The sequence below is a fragment of the Sciurus vulgaris genome (assembly GCF_902686455.1).
Source record: "Sciurus vulgaris genome assembly, chromosome: 17".
NCBI classification, from domain to species: Eukaryota; Metazoa; Chordata; class Mammalia; order Rodentia; family Sciuridae; genus Sciurus; species Sciurus vulgaris.
In genome coordinates, this window is record NC_136478.1 from 70745842 (window position 1) to 70758821 (window position 12980).

Sequence of the window (12980 nt, forward strand, 5' to 3'; positions counted from 1 at the left end):
GACACCCCCCAAAACCTTTGTCTTCCATTTTCTGGCACTTCTCCTCATTGATGTCCCTCTTCCCATCTCACACCCCCAACTCTGGCCTCTTTTAAGGGCCCGTCCGCCCCCGTGGACAGATTGGGGGGAAGGGGAGGACACCAGGAAATCACCCACCCACCCCCTTATTAGGGGAGGAGGGGCGAGGTAGCACAGTGTTGTACACGGAACCAGAATGGCCCCCCCCCGGGTGGGGGGAGGGGGCAGGGGAGGGACGGGGGCTTTTAGTTTGCATCTTAGTTGGGAGGGGGGCCCGCAGCAGTTAACCTGTCTTTACGCAGCGATTTTTAATGAGGCTGGGGGGAGGGGGGCCTGGGAGGTGGGGAAAAGGGAGGGGTGGGGGGCCTGGCTCTGTTATTTACCGTGTATCATATGTAAATATCGACAGAAACTTCAATAAACTTTATTTCAAACACGTCTCTTCTTGTCCAAAGGGAGGGGGCTTAAAGTGCTGCCGAATAAGATTAGATTGGTTTGGAGGGTACTTAATCATAATCAACCACAGCACTTTCATTCGGTCGTGTTAAGTATGAGGACAGCAAGCCCGTGGGTCGGACTGTAACAATTCTCTTGGTATGACTACCATCACGTAGGGTACTGTTATTGTTACTCGCCTTTCCACTTTCACTGCTTCATACAGCCTTCTTCCACTCCCCGGTGAGGGGTTGACTGGCCTCCTTGTGCAGATAGGTTCAGAGAGGTAAAGGACCCAACCAAGATCACACAGAGTCAACAGTCACTGCTGACACAATTCCATCCATCTGGAACCCGAGCTTCCTTCCCCTTCACCAGGGAGCAGCCAGCTTCCCGAATGCTTGGCTCTGTCACTCTGTGGAGAAACAACTGCTGCCATTTGTCGCACACCACCCGAGCCAGACGCTTTCCTCCAGAACATGATCCCGTTAGGCACTCACAGCAGCCTGGTGTGGAGGAATTATCACTCTGCTTTTGCAGGTGAGGGAAGTAGGCTCAGAAATGGGCTCCAAGCTCTATGGTCTCACCCGCCTTACTGAGGGACTGAGAGCAACCTAGATGTTGGATAAGCTTATTCTTGAGACTTTTTTCCCCCAGTGCTGGAAATGAACCCAGGGCCTCCCACATGTAGGCAAGCACTCTACTGCTGAGCTACACACCCAGCCCTGATATACTTATTCTTCAAGTGCATTGGACAGGAAGAACAGTGCCAGCCCCTCATTCTTTGCTGTGTCTGGATTTAGCCTCTTGAGGGGCAATAAGAGGCATGTCTGAATCACACTACAATTGGTAACATCACAGCCCCATGGCTGGATGAGTTGAGCACTTTGTATTCATTAGCTCCTTGGAGCTTCCCACCATCCCCTGAACTAGATATTCCAGTCTCCCATCTAATAGATGAAGAAACTGAGGCGCAAGGAAATGAGGACACCCAGCTGATAAAATGCAAAAGAGAATCTGTGCTGGGGCATGTCTGACCCCAGAGTCAACTCTACGAGCTGCTGTATTTTACACTACAGATCTGATGCAAACTCATTCTGTGACCTTGAGCAAGTCTTTTAATCTCTGGGGCTTTGGCTTCCTTTCCTGTTTTTAAAAAAAAAAAAAAATGAGGGGGATGGTTTAGAACGATTCCAAATCCCTCTGGAACAGGGAGGGTGGTGTGAATAGATTCTCAGGAAAGAACTCATATTCAGCAGGGTCAGACTCCCCAAGGGAAATATTCTGAGTCATTTTTCATGATTCCAGGAATTTCTGAAGGTCATGCTTGAGGTTTGCAATGGCAAATACATTTCAGCTTCTTTGTTAAGACTAATTGATTCATAGTGGCTGCTTGGAGCACAGTATTAGAAGGATTCTGAACATTTGCTCAGTGGGGAAGAAGTCCCCATTGATTGGTGCTGTCTGTTGTGCTGATCGATTGGTGCTGTCTGCCTTGCCCGCAGCATGAGTGGCAGTGTTGAAAGTGCTGTATCTTGCTGATTCTGTCTAGATCCAAACAACCTGAAAACCTACAGCTTATGTTCTTTTAAAATAATAGGCCAAAGAAAAAATGATTAAGAAACAAAAAAAATCAGATAAAAATTTAAGATAGTTGTTTTTTTTTTCACATTTTGAAAAATGGAATGGAATTCCATAAAGATTTATTTATTTTTTAAAAAATGCAAAAAAAGTTCCACATTGTCTGTCTAAAGTAAAGCTGAATATGCCAATATTTGAACATATTTCAGGAATACCCTATGCATATTCAAAAATATATGCATGTGTTTAAATCCATTTACAGGTGAGGATGTAGCAGACACACATCTATTTGATCAGGGAGAACACGCAGTACTGTACTTCCTGATTTCACATGTGAATATATCATAGAGCTCATTGAGTATCAGTTCACTAACGCTACCTGACTGTTTTCCAAGGATGCTTAATAACAATAGTTTGCATGAATCAGTTGCATAATTTATGAGATGTTTCCTCTGTCAGCCACTTCATATTCAAGTCCTAAACACCTTACATTCCATAACCCAAGGAGGTTTGATACTCTTATTATCATCCTCATGTTACACATGACATTCCAGGGCATAGAGAGGTTAATTAATTTTCTCTTGGTCACACTGCTAGAAAGTGGTCAAACTAAAATTTGAATCCTGGAAATCTCCTGAGCCTGCATTGCTTCCCCACTGAGCTCTAACCATGTGTAATGAAGCCATGCTCTTCCACCTGTTTATCTATGACCACTTTTTACACACTTTTTGTACCTTATATTATTTACAGAACCATGTTACACCTAGTGGTTCTCAAAGTGTGACCCAGGACCCCTGGGCATCCCTGGGACCCATTTAAGAAATCCACAACATTGAAACCATTTTTATGACAATACAAAGATATTATTTTCCTTTCTCATTCTTATTCTCTCAGGAAATAGTCTGGAGTTTCATGACAAATCAGAACACAGTAGATTCAATGCATATGCATGAGCCCCACTTTCCTTTATCAGGACAAACACAGAGTAGATTTTTAATAATATTAACCAATAGCACTGTATTTTCTTTGGAAACCGTAGTTATTTGTTTTAAGTATGTTGTTTATAGAAGTATACTATGACTTTATAATTTTATGATCACATACGTATTTAAAACACACATTCAAATTTTTCTTTTTGATCCTTTGTACTGCAATAAAATAAAACAAAACTTTATTTCAAACTAAGAAATGTGAATCATGTGAAATATCCACAGCTATAACACACACTCAAGTTGTGTGTGTGTTTCCCAGGGCTTTGCACATGCTAGGTAAGCAATCTACCACCGAGCCACATCCCCAGCCACAAGTGGTGTGTGTGTGTGTTTTTTTTTATTGTAAACAAATGTGATACACGTTGTTTCTGTTTGTACCTGGATTAACAGCATACCATTTGTGTAATCATACATTCACATAGGGTAATGAGGTTTGTGTCATTCTGTTATTTTTTCCTCCCCCCCCACCTCCCACCCCTCTTTTCCCTCTATACAGTCCCTCCTTCCTCCATTCTTGCCCCCCTCCCACCCCCCATTATGTGTCATCATCTGCCTATCAGTGAGATCATTCGTCCTTTGGTTTTTTGAGATTGGCTTATCTCACTTAACATGATATTCTCCAATTTCATCCATTTGCCTGCAAATGCCATAATTTTACTATTCTTTATAGCTGAGTAATATTCCATTGTATATATATATATATATATACCACAGTTTCTTTATCCATTCATCAATTGAAGGCCATCTAGGTTGGTTCCACAGTCTGGCTACTGTGAATTGAGCAGCTGTGAACATTGATGTGGCTGTATCTCTGTAGTATGCTGATTTTAAGTCCTTTGGGTATAGGCAGAGGGTGGGATAGCTGGGTCAAATGGTGGGTCCATTCCAAGTTTTCTAAGGAATCTCCATACTGCTTTCCAGAATGGCTGCACTAATTTGCAACCCCAAGATGGTGTGTTTTATAAGTGTTAAAGGAAGCACGTCAGTTGTGGCGATTTATCTCATTACCTTTTCTTTTGTGGTGCTGGGGATGGAGCCCAGAGCCTGTCACCAGCTGGGCAAATGCCCCAGTCATTGCCTCTTCTTTGAATGGGATGTAGTGGTCCACTGCATGGAGGTGATTTATTTTAACAGTAACTCATTTTTATTTCATGTTCAATGCCCGATCTTGGTGTGAACCTTCAGCAGCAAAGAAGTGTGTGAAGGAGAAGGTGGCTTTGCTTCCCCGCCTTGGCAATCCCAGCTGGCTTCCAGAGTGATAGCTCCCTGTCAGTGGCTTCTGTTCTAGGCCCCTGGTCCTCTGGTGGAGGTGATCCTGCCCTGGGGTCACAGCTGGCAAATGTGGGCACATTTTTGGGGTGTCCTATGACATCTAGGGTGTGCCCTGCAATGCACTCTCTACAGCAAAGAAGCAACTGGCCTGAGGGACAAGAGCTGTTTCCACTGGGATCTCCTGTCAAAGTCCAGATCCTTTGCTTCTCAAAGAGCTGAGCAAGACACACAGAAGTAACCCAATGCAGGTTTATTGAAGGTGAAGATAGCACTTTGTTAGATAGATCAGATCAGACAGAGGGAGAGCAAGAGGGAGAGAGAGAGAGAGACAAAGCCCCAGTGTCCAGAAATTAGGGTCTTATTTCCTGAGCGGTGGGATCTTCTCTTCCCTATGTGAACCCAACTGGAGACTTTACCCTTTGCTCCCCTTAGTTACCTTATTATTCCTGATTATATTATTTTCCAATTCCTCCTTCCCATGGGTTACTTTAGAAAACCTAATTAGAATGCTGCCCACTTTATTCCATTGGTCATTTTAAAATTTGACCTGTGGTGGAAGTTGTCATGGTGATGTCCTCAGTGGCGGGAGTTGTCATGGTAATGGGATCTGTTGTAAACAGGGCGTCTCCTGGTCTTGTCCTCCGGCTTCTTTCTAAAACCCTATTTCCGCCATCTTGGTGTACCTGAACTCCTACCTAACGGAGCCAAGTTTGAGAAACCCAGCCTGAATGTTGTCCCCACAATGCCTTCTCGCCCAGGGCCTGAGGCATGCCAGGCAAGCGCTCTGCAGCTGAGTTCCACCCCCATCCCTTGCCTATATTCTTATTAACACAAATGAAATTTTGCTAAGCTGATTGAATGAGCAGGGGTTCTTAACGTGCAGGGAATTAGGAGCCCCTCCGAGAATCCGAGAACGGCGACGAGCCTCTAGGGGGAAAAAATACCCATACTCACAAAATCTCAGGCCTAATTTCGGGGGCTTCACTGGAACCCGCAAGCTCTGCTAGGATTCCTTGGGTGTGTGATTTTGAGTGACAGTCCCAGGGCATCCCGTCTCAAGAGAGCTCACCAAGCACCTCCCCTCTCCCCTTCTGAGGGGACGGCTGTGCTCTGCCCCTAGGCAGGCAAAGAGAAGCAGGACTGAAGCCCAGGCCTCCCGACGCCCCAGTGCTGGAATATTTCCACTTCACCCTGAATGAGGACGGTGTAGAAATGCTGATCATCCCTTCCCGGTGCAGGAAGAGGAGCCACCGGCACTCGGCTCCTCTTGAGAAAACACAAAGGCCCCAGCTGCTGCTGACAGAAGCACTCCGGCACCTGGGGAGAGGGCCCGGGATGGGAGCGGTGGGGCGCGGGCGCAGGCGGGGCTGGCTGCCCGAGAGGCCGGGAGCGGGGGCGGGTGCCGCTCCTCCCGCTCAGTCACTCCTTCACTCCTTCATTCATTCTCGTCAGCACCGTGGACAGAGGCCCCCGGCCGTGAACCGGACCGGTGCCTGTCCCTGGGCCAGACAGCCACACACCAACCACAAGGTGGGGTGCCTGTGCGCCCATGGAGGCAGGAAGGGCGAGGGGGCGCGGGCGCCGCGCAGGCCCCCGAGGTCGAGGAAGGCTTCCTGCAGGAGGGGACGTTTGGGTCGAATCTTTAAGGGTGGAGGAAGGGTTTCCATGTGACTGAGAGATGCAAGCGGCTCCAGGTAGGGGCGCCCCAAATGTGAAGGATCCCCGCAGGGCTGGAACCACTCCAGGGTGCAGGGCGCCCGGGGAGATGGAGCGAGGCAGGCCCTTGGGCTTTCCCGCTGTCGACGCGCCCGTAGAACTGAAAGCCGAGGAGCGAGGGTCCGTTCTGAACGGCAGGAAGCCTTCGAGGACTATGTAGAAATGAGACCGGAGGCAGACCAGTGGTGTGGACTGGTGCACAGCCAGGCAGGAGCAGGAAGAGGGCGCAGAAGACAAGGGTCCAGGAGGGAGGGTCTACACGGGGCTGCCTGGGGCTGAACAGGGGCCGCCTGGGGGCGCACAGGGAACTGTTGGGGCTCCACAGAGCTGACTGAGGCCTACACAGAGCTGACTAAGGTCTTCACATAAATGACTGAGGTCTACACAGAGCTGACTGAGGTCTACACAGGAATGACTGAGGTCTACACAGAGCTGACTGAGATCTACACAGGGCTGACTGAGGTCTACACAGGGCTGACTGAGGTCTTCACAGGAATGACTGAGGTCTACACAGAGCTGACTGAGGTCTACACAGGAATGACTGAGGTCTACACAGAGCTGACTGAGGTCTTCACAGGGCTGACTGAGGTCTTCACATAAATGACTGAGGTCTACACAGAGCTGACTGAGATCTACACAGGGCTGACTGAGGTCTACACAGGGCTGACTGAGGTCTTCACAGGAATGACTGAGGTCTACACAGAGCTGACTGAGGTCTTCACAGGAATGACTGAGGCCTACACAGGCCTGACTGAGGTCTACACAGGAATGACTGAGATCTACACAGAGCTGACTGAGGCCTACACAGGGCTGAATGAGGCCTACACAGAGCTGATTGAGGCCTACACAGGGCTGAATGAGGCCTACACAGAGCTGACTGAGGTCTACACAGGGCTGAATGAGGCCTACACAGAGCTGACTGAGGTCTACACAGGGCTGAATGAGGCCTACACAGAGCTGACTGAGGTCTACACAGGGCTGACTGAGGTCTTCACAGGAATGACTGAGTTCTACACAGAGCTGACTGAGATCTACACAGGGCTGACTGAGGCCTACACAGGGCTGACTGAGGTCTTCACAGGAATGACTGAGGTCTACACAGAGCTGACTGAGGTCTACACAGGGCTGACTGAGATCTACACAGAGCTGACTGAGATCTACACAGGAATGACTGAGGCCTACACAGAGCTGACTGACGTCTTCACAGGAATGACTGAGGTCTACACAGAGCTGACTGAGGCCTACACAGAGCTGACTGATGTCTACACAGAGCTGACTGAGGTCTTCACAGGAATGACTGAGGCCTACACAGAGCTGACTGAGGTCTACACAGGGCTGAATGAGGCCTACACAGGGCTGACTGAGGTCTTCACAGGAATGACTGAGGTCTTCACAGGAATGCCTGAGGTCTACACAGAGCTGACTGAGATCTACACAGGGCTGACTGAGGTCTACACAGGGCTGACTGAGGTCTTCACAGGAATGACTGAGGTCTACACAGAGCTGACTGAGATCTACACAGGGCTGACTGAGGCCTACACAGAGCTGACTGAGGTCTACACAGGACTGACTGAGGCCTATACAGGGCTGACTGAGGTCTTCACAGGAATGACTGAGGTCTACACAGAGCTGACTGAGGACTTCACAGGGCTGACTGAGGCCTACACAGAGCTGACTGAGGTCTACACAGGGCTGAATGAGGCCTACACAGGGCTGACTGAGGTCTTCACAGGAATGACTGAGGTCTACACAGAGCTGACTGAGATCTACACAGGGCTGACTGAGGCCTACACAGAGCTGACTGAGGCCTACACAGGAATGACTGAGGCCTACCCAGAGCTGACTGAGGTCTACACAGAGCTGACTGAGGCCTACACAGGGCTGACTGAGGTCTTCACAGGAATGACTGAGGTCTACACAGAGCTGACTGAGATCTACACAGAGCTGACTGAGGTCTACACAGGCCTGACTGAGGTCTACACAGGAATGACTGAGATCTACACAGGGCTGACTGAGATCTACACAGAGCTGACTGAGGTCTACACAGGCCTGACTGAGGTCTACACAGGAATGACTGAGATCTACACAGAGCTGACTGAGATCTACACAGGAATGACTGAGGTCTACACAGAGCTGACTGAGGTCTACACAGAGCTGACTGAGGTCTTCACAGGAATGACTGAGGTCTACACAGAGCTGACTGAGGTCTACACAGGGCTGACTGAGGTCTTCACAGGAATGACTGAGATCTACACAGAGCTGACTGAGATCTACACAGAGCTGACTGAGGTCTACACAGGCCTGACTGAGGTCTACACAGGAATGACTGAGATCTACACAGAGCTGACTGAGATCTACACAGAGCTGACTGAGGTCTACACAGGCCTGACTGAGGTCTACACAGGAATGACTGAGGCCTACCCAGAGCTGACTGAGGTCTACACAGAGCTGACTGAGGCCTACACAGGGCTGACTGAGGTCTTCACAGGAATGACTGAGGTCTACACAGAGCTGACTGAGATCTACACAGAGCTGACTGAGGTCTACACAGGCCTGACTGAGGTCTACACAGGAATGACTGAGATCTACACAGAGCTGACTGAGATCTACACAGAGCTGACTGAGGTCTACACAGGCCTGACTGAGGTCTACACAGGAATGACTGAGATCTACACAGAGCTGACTGAGATCTACACAGGAATGACTGAGGTCTACACAGAGCTGACTGAGGTCTACACAGAGCTGACTGAGGTCTTCACAGGAATGACTGAGGTCTACACAGAGCTGACTGAGGTCTACACAGGGCTGACTGAGGTCTTCACAGGAATGACTGAGATCTACACAGAGCTGACTGAGATCTACACAGGAATGACTGAGGTCTACACAGAGCTGACTGAGGTCTACACAGAGCTGACTGAGGTCTACACAGGAACTGACTGTGATCTTCACAGGAATGACTGAGGTCTACACAGAGCTGACTGAGGTCTTCACAGGAATGACTGAGGTCTACACAGAGCTGACTGAGGTCTTCACAGGAATGACTGAGGTCTACACAGAGCTGACTGAGGTCTACACAGGGCTGACTGAGGTCTACACAGAGCTGACTGAGGTCTTCACAGAACTGACTGAGGTCTACGCAGGGCTGACTGAGGTCTACACAGAGCTGACTGAGGTCTACACAGGGCTGACTGGGATCTTCACAGGAATGACTGAGGTCTACACAGAGCTGACTGAGGTCTTCACAGGGCTGATTGAGGTCTACACAGGAGCTGACTGGGATCTAGAGAGGGCTGATTGAGGTCTACACAGGAGCTGACTAGATCTACACAGGGCTCACTGGGGTCTACACAGGGGCTCACTTGGGCCCCCACGGGGCTGCCTAGGGTCTGCATGGGACTTGCCTGGTTGTCTGGAGTGGAGGAAACACGAGGTTGGTCCTGCATCTCTGCAGAACACAGAGTGAGCTTCAGAGTACAGAGTGACTTGCAGGGTCCATTACTCATCCATAGATGCATAACAAGTTAACCACCATCTTGGAGACTTAAAGCAGCACACATTTATTATTTCAGAGATTCCGAGGGTCAGAGTCCAGCAGGTGTAGCTGGTCTTCTGCTCATGGCTTCTCAGGTCTAAAATCAAGATGTCACTGACTTTGTTTTCATCTGAAGGTCTGACCAGGGAGAAATCTGCTTCCACATTCCTGAGGCCTGAGCAGAATTTAATTCCCTGTGTTTATAAGACCAAGAGCCATTATCTTGCTGCCTGTTGCCTCTCTGAGGTCTCAGCCCCCTCTACGATGTGGCAGTTTGCTTCTTCAAGGACATTAGGGGACTCTCTCCTGCTTCAGATCTCTCTGATTCCTTGACCCTCTTTTAAGACATCACCTGATTAAGTCTGGCCCACCCAGACGTTCCTTTGTGATCAGGTTTGTCAGCTATAACTGAATCATGGATATGACATCATCCCATCCTATTCATAGGCCTTTCCCACGTTCAAGGGGAGTACATTCTACCACACGTGTGCACTGGGAGTGGGACTCTGCCTACCCCAGGTGGAAGTGAGAGTGGAGGATCTTCTGAAGGGCAGGGGCCTGGCCAACTTTGATGTCTGAATGCACATCTCTGGGTCCCTGGGCAAGACCCACAGGAGGCCTTGGGAAATGTGAGGTGAATTCATGAGCAAATACAGAAACAGGGTCTAAAGGAGCCGGTGACCTGCAGCTTCTGGGAGGCACCCCTGAAGGGTTCTCCCTGAGCTATGCAGATGTGCTGGAAAGGGCAAACTCTCAAACCCCCAATTCCACCCCAGGCACGAGCCCAAGAGATGCAAAAACACGTCCTCACAGGAATGTGTACTCTAATGTACACAGCAGCATGACACATAACACCCAAACACAGAGGCAATTCAGTGGCCTATGATAAATAAAATGTGGCAAATCCATGCTGTGGAGTACTACTCAGGCATGAAAAGGAGCAAAGCCCTGGCACACGCTGCACTATGTGGACCTGGAAGACTGGACTAAATGAAAGAAGCCATGTGACTTCACCTCTGAGAAATGCCCAAAGCAAGAAACTCTGTGGCGAGAAAGTACACTGAGTGCCTGGCGTGGAGGATCGTGGGCAATGGCTGAGGGTGCTTGGCATCTCTATGGGCTGATGAGATCGTCCTAAAGTTGATTTAAATTGAAGGTAGCACAACTCTGCAACAGGCGTTGGCGGGTTGTAGAGTGCGTAATGCTCTCAATAAAGCCCCAACAGAGAAGGCCCGGCCAGGTGTCCGTGGGCTGAGGTTGAGGAGCCTGGCTTGTAAGGCCATCTAGTGCCCTGATCTGCCGCGCACTGACCCCACTCCACGCTGCAGCACGTGCCAGCCTTTCCCAGCCTCAGTTTCCGACCCTTTAAAATGGGGACTAATAACAGAACCTTTCTTGGAAGACCCAGCCGATGCCCTCAAGCCGCTGAGTGTGTCATGTGAACCACAATCTGTATTGGCGGCTGCCACCATTTCCTACTGGAGCCTTCTCCCTGGCAAAAGGGCGGAGGACCTAGAAATAGGTCCTGGATGAGTAGATTCCAGGGCCCATCCTTCAGGGCTTGCTGCTCGAAAGTCTGTCCTTCACAGGCACAGTGAGAGGCAAGTGAACCGAGCCAAAGAAACACCTGTGGATGCTGGATCTGCTGGGTACGCACCGACACCAAGGAAGGACCAACAGGAGCACAGGTCTCCTGCCGGCCCCCACGGTGTGCGGGGCTGAATGGCTTCAGAATTCACCTTTGGCTGCCCACCTCCTGCCAGTTACTTCCTGCAAAGAGGCTGCTTGGTCCCCAGCTCTGCCTCTGGTTCCCCGGATGGACGATCACACACATAGCAGCCTCAGTTTGCTCATCTATGATCTGGGAATACGGCTGTCCACAGTGCGACAAGGATTGTGCAAGAATTCCATGAGATGACGAAGCCCACATGCTGCCTCGCCAAGGCAAAGGACAGCCACGTCCGGCTCTTACATTTTTATGACATTTGCAGGAGGACACAGTCCTGGAAGCAACGCGTGCCTCCAGCGGCGTGCACAGGCCTCCTCTCTCCAGTCTTCTGGTCTAATTGGAGGTAGTTTTTGTCCCCTCTGTCACGGGGAACGACTGAGTTTAGAAGAAGGCGAGAGCTTTGTCCAAGGTCACACAGTGGCCCAGGGACATCCCTGAGATTCGGACCACGACCAAACTTTCTGACGGTCCCTCTGTTTTCCCACCCTGCTCACGGCGGGTTCCAGAATGGACGCCTCCATCCTTCTGGAAACCGCTGGGCAGCCCTCACCCAGGCCCCACAGGAGTGTTTCCACCGACTTCACAGACCCCTTTCCACCCAGCCCCATGTTGGGTGACTCTAATTGTACCCCTTCCTCCCCACGGGCTTTGAGCCATGGGTCAGTAGGGGTGCAAAGACAAAAAGATGTGCTGGTGAAAGTCAAAATGCTCGCTATTCTTGTGGATTTAATGCGATGTTAATCTTGGGAGGGATCTTTGCCCTTGCTACTTGGGGGAGGAAGCGGAAAGACCCTGAAAAGTTGAGCTTTTCCTTGGATTTTGGGAAAGGGGGGCTTTCCTGGGGTCCTTTTTCAAAGGCCCTCCCCTCATTTCCGGCCGCTGCTGCCAGCCTTGGCTGGGCGCCTGGATCCTGTTGCTATGACGACAGGAAGAGGCGGTGGCGGCGGCAAGCGATGCTGAAGAGATGGAGGCTAGTGGGGGTGGGGGTGGTGGCTTGGAAATGGGGGTGGGGGTAGGGTTCAGGGGCTGGGGACGTGGGTGGGGGAGGGGGCAGGTGCCCTGCCTCTCTGACCCCCTCAGTGCCTCTGAGTGGGGTCCCTCTCCCCTGATGCTTCTCTGGCTTCCTTGGTGTTTCCTCGGTCTCTGTCTGTCTCTGGGTCTCTGGGTCTCTGTCTCCCAGTCTCAGTCTCTCTCCATCTGTCTCTTTCTGGGTCTCTCTTCCCTTCTGCACCTGGCTTTCTGTCTTCAGGCTCCTTCTGCCACCCAGACCCCGCTGCCCTGAATTTCTCTCCTTATTTACTCTCTCTGCCTGTCAGTCATCCTCCCTCTGCCAAGACCTCGCCCCCTCCCCACTTCTCCCCTGCCCCTCTCCATTGCTTCCCCTCTTCCCATTCTCCCCCATCCTCGGTCTCTGCCTGTCTCTCCCCATCTGCCTCTCCTTCCCCCTCTCTGGATGACTCTGTCCCTCGTCCTTCTTCCCTTCTGTCACTCAGATCCCGACCCCCCATCCTCCCCCTTACCCCAGCCCTCCCCCATCTCTTGGTTCCTCTCTCCAGGCCCGTCTCTGTCCCCTTCTCTCTCTGGATATTTCTCTCTGTGTGTGTCTCCAACTTCCTTCTGTTACCAGTCTCTGCCTCCCCCAAACCCTCCCTCCCCCATTCCTGCTTCCCAGTCTCTGAGTCTCTTCCCGTTTCTCCCGTCTCGC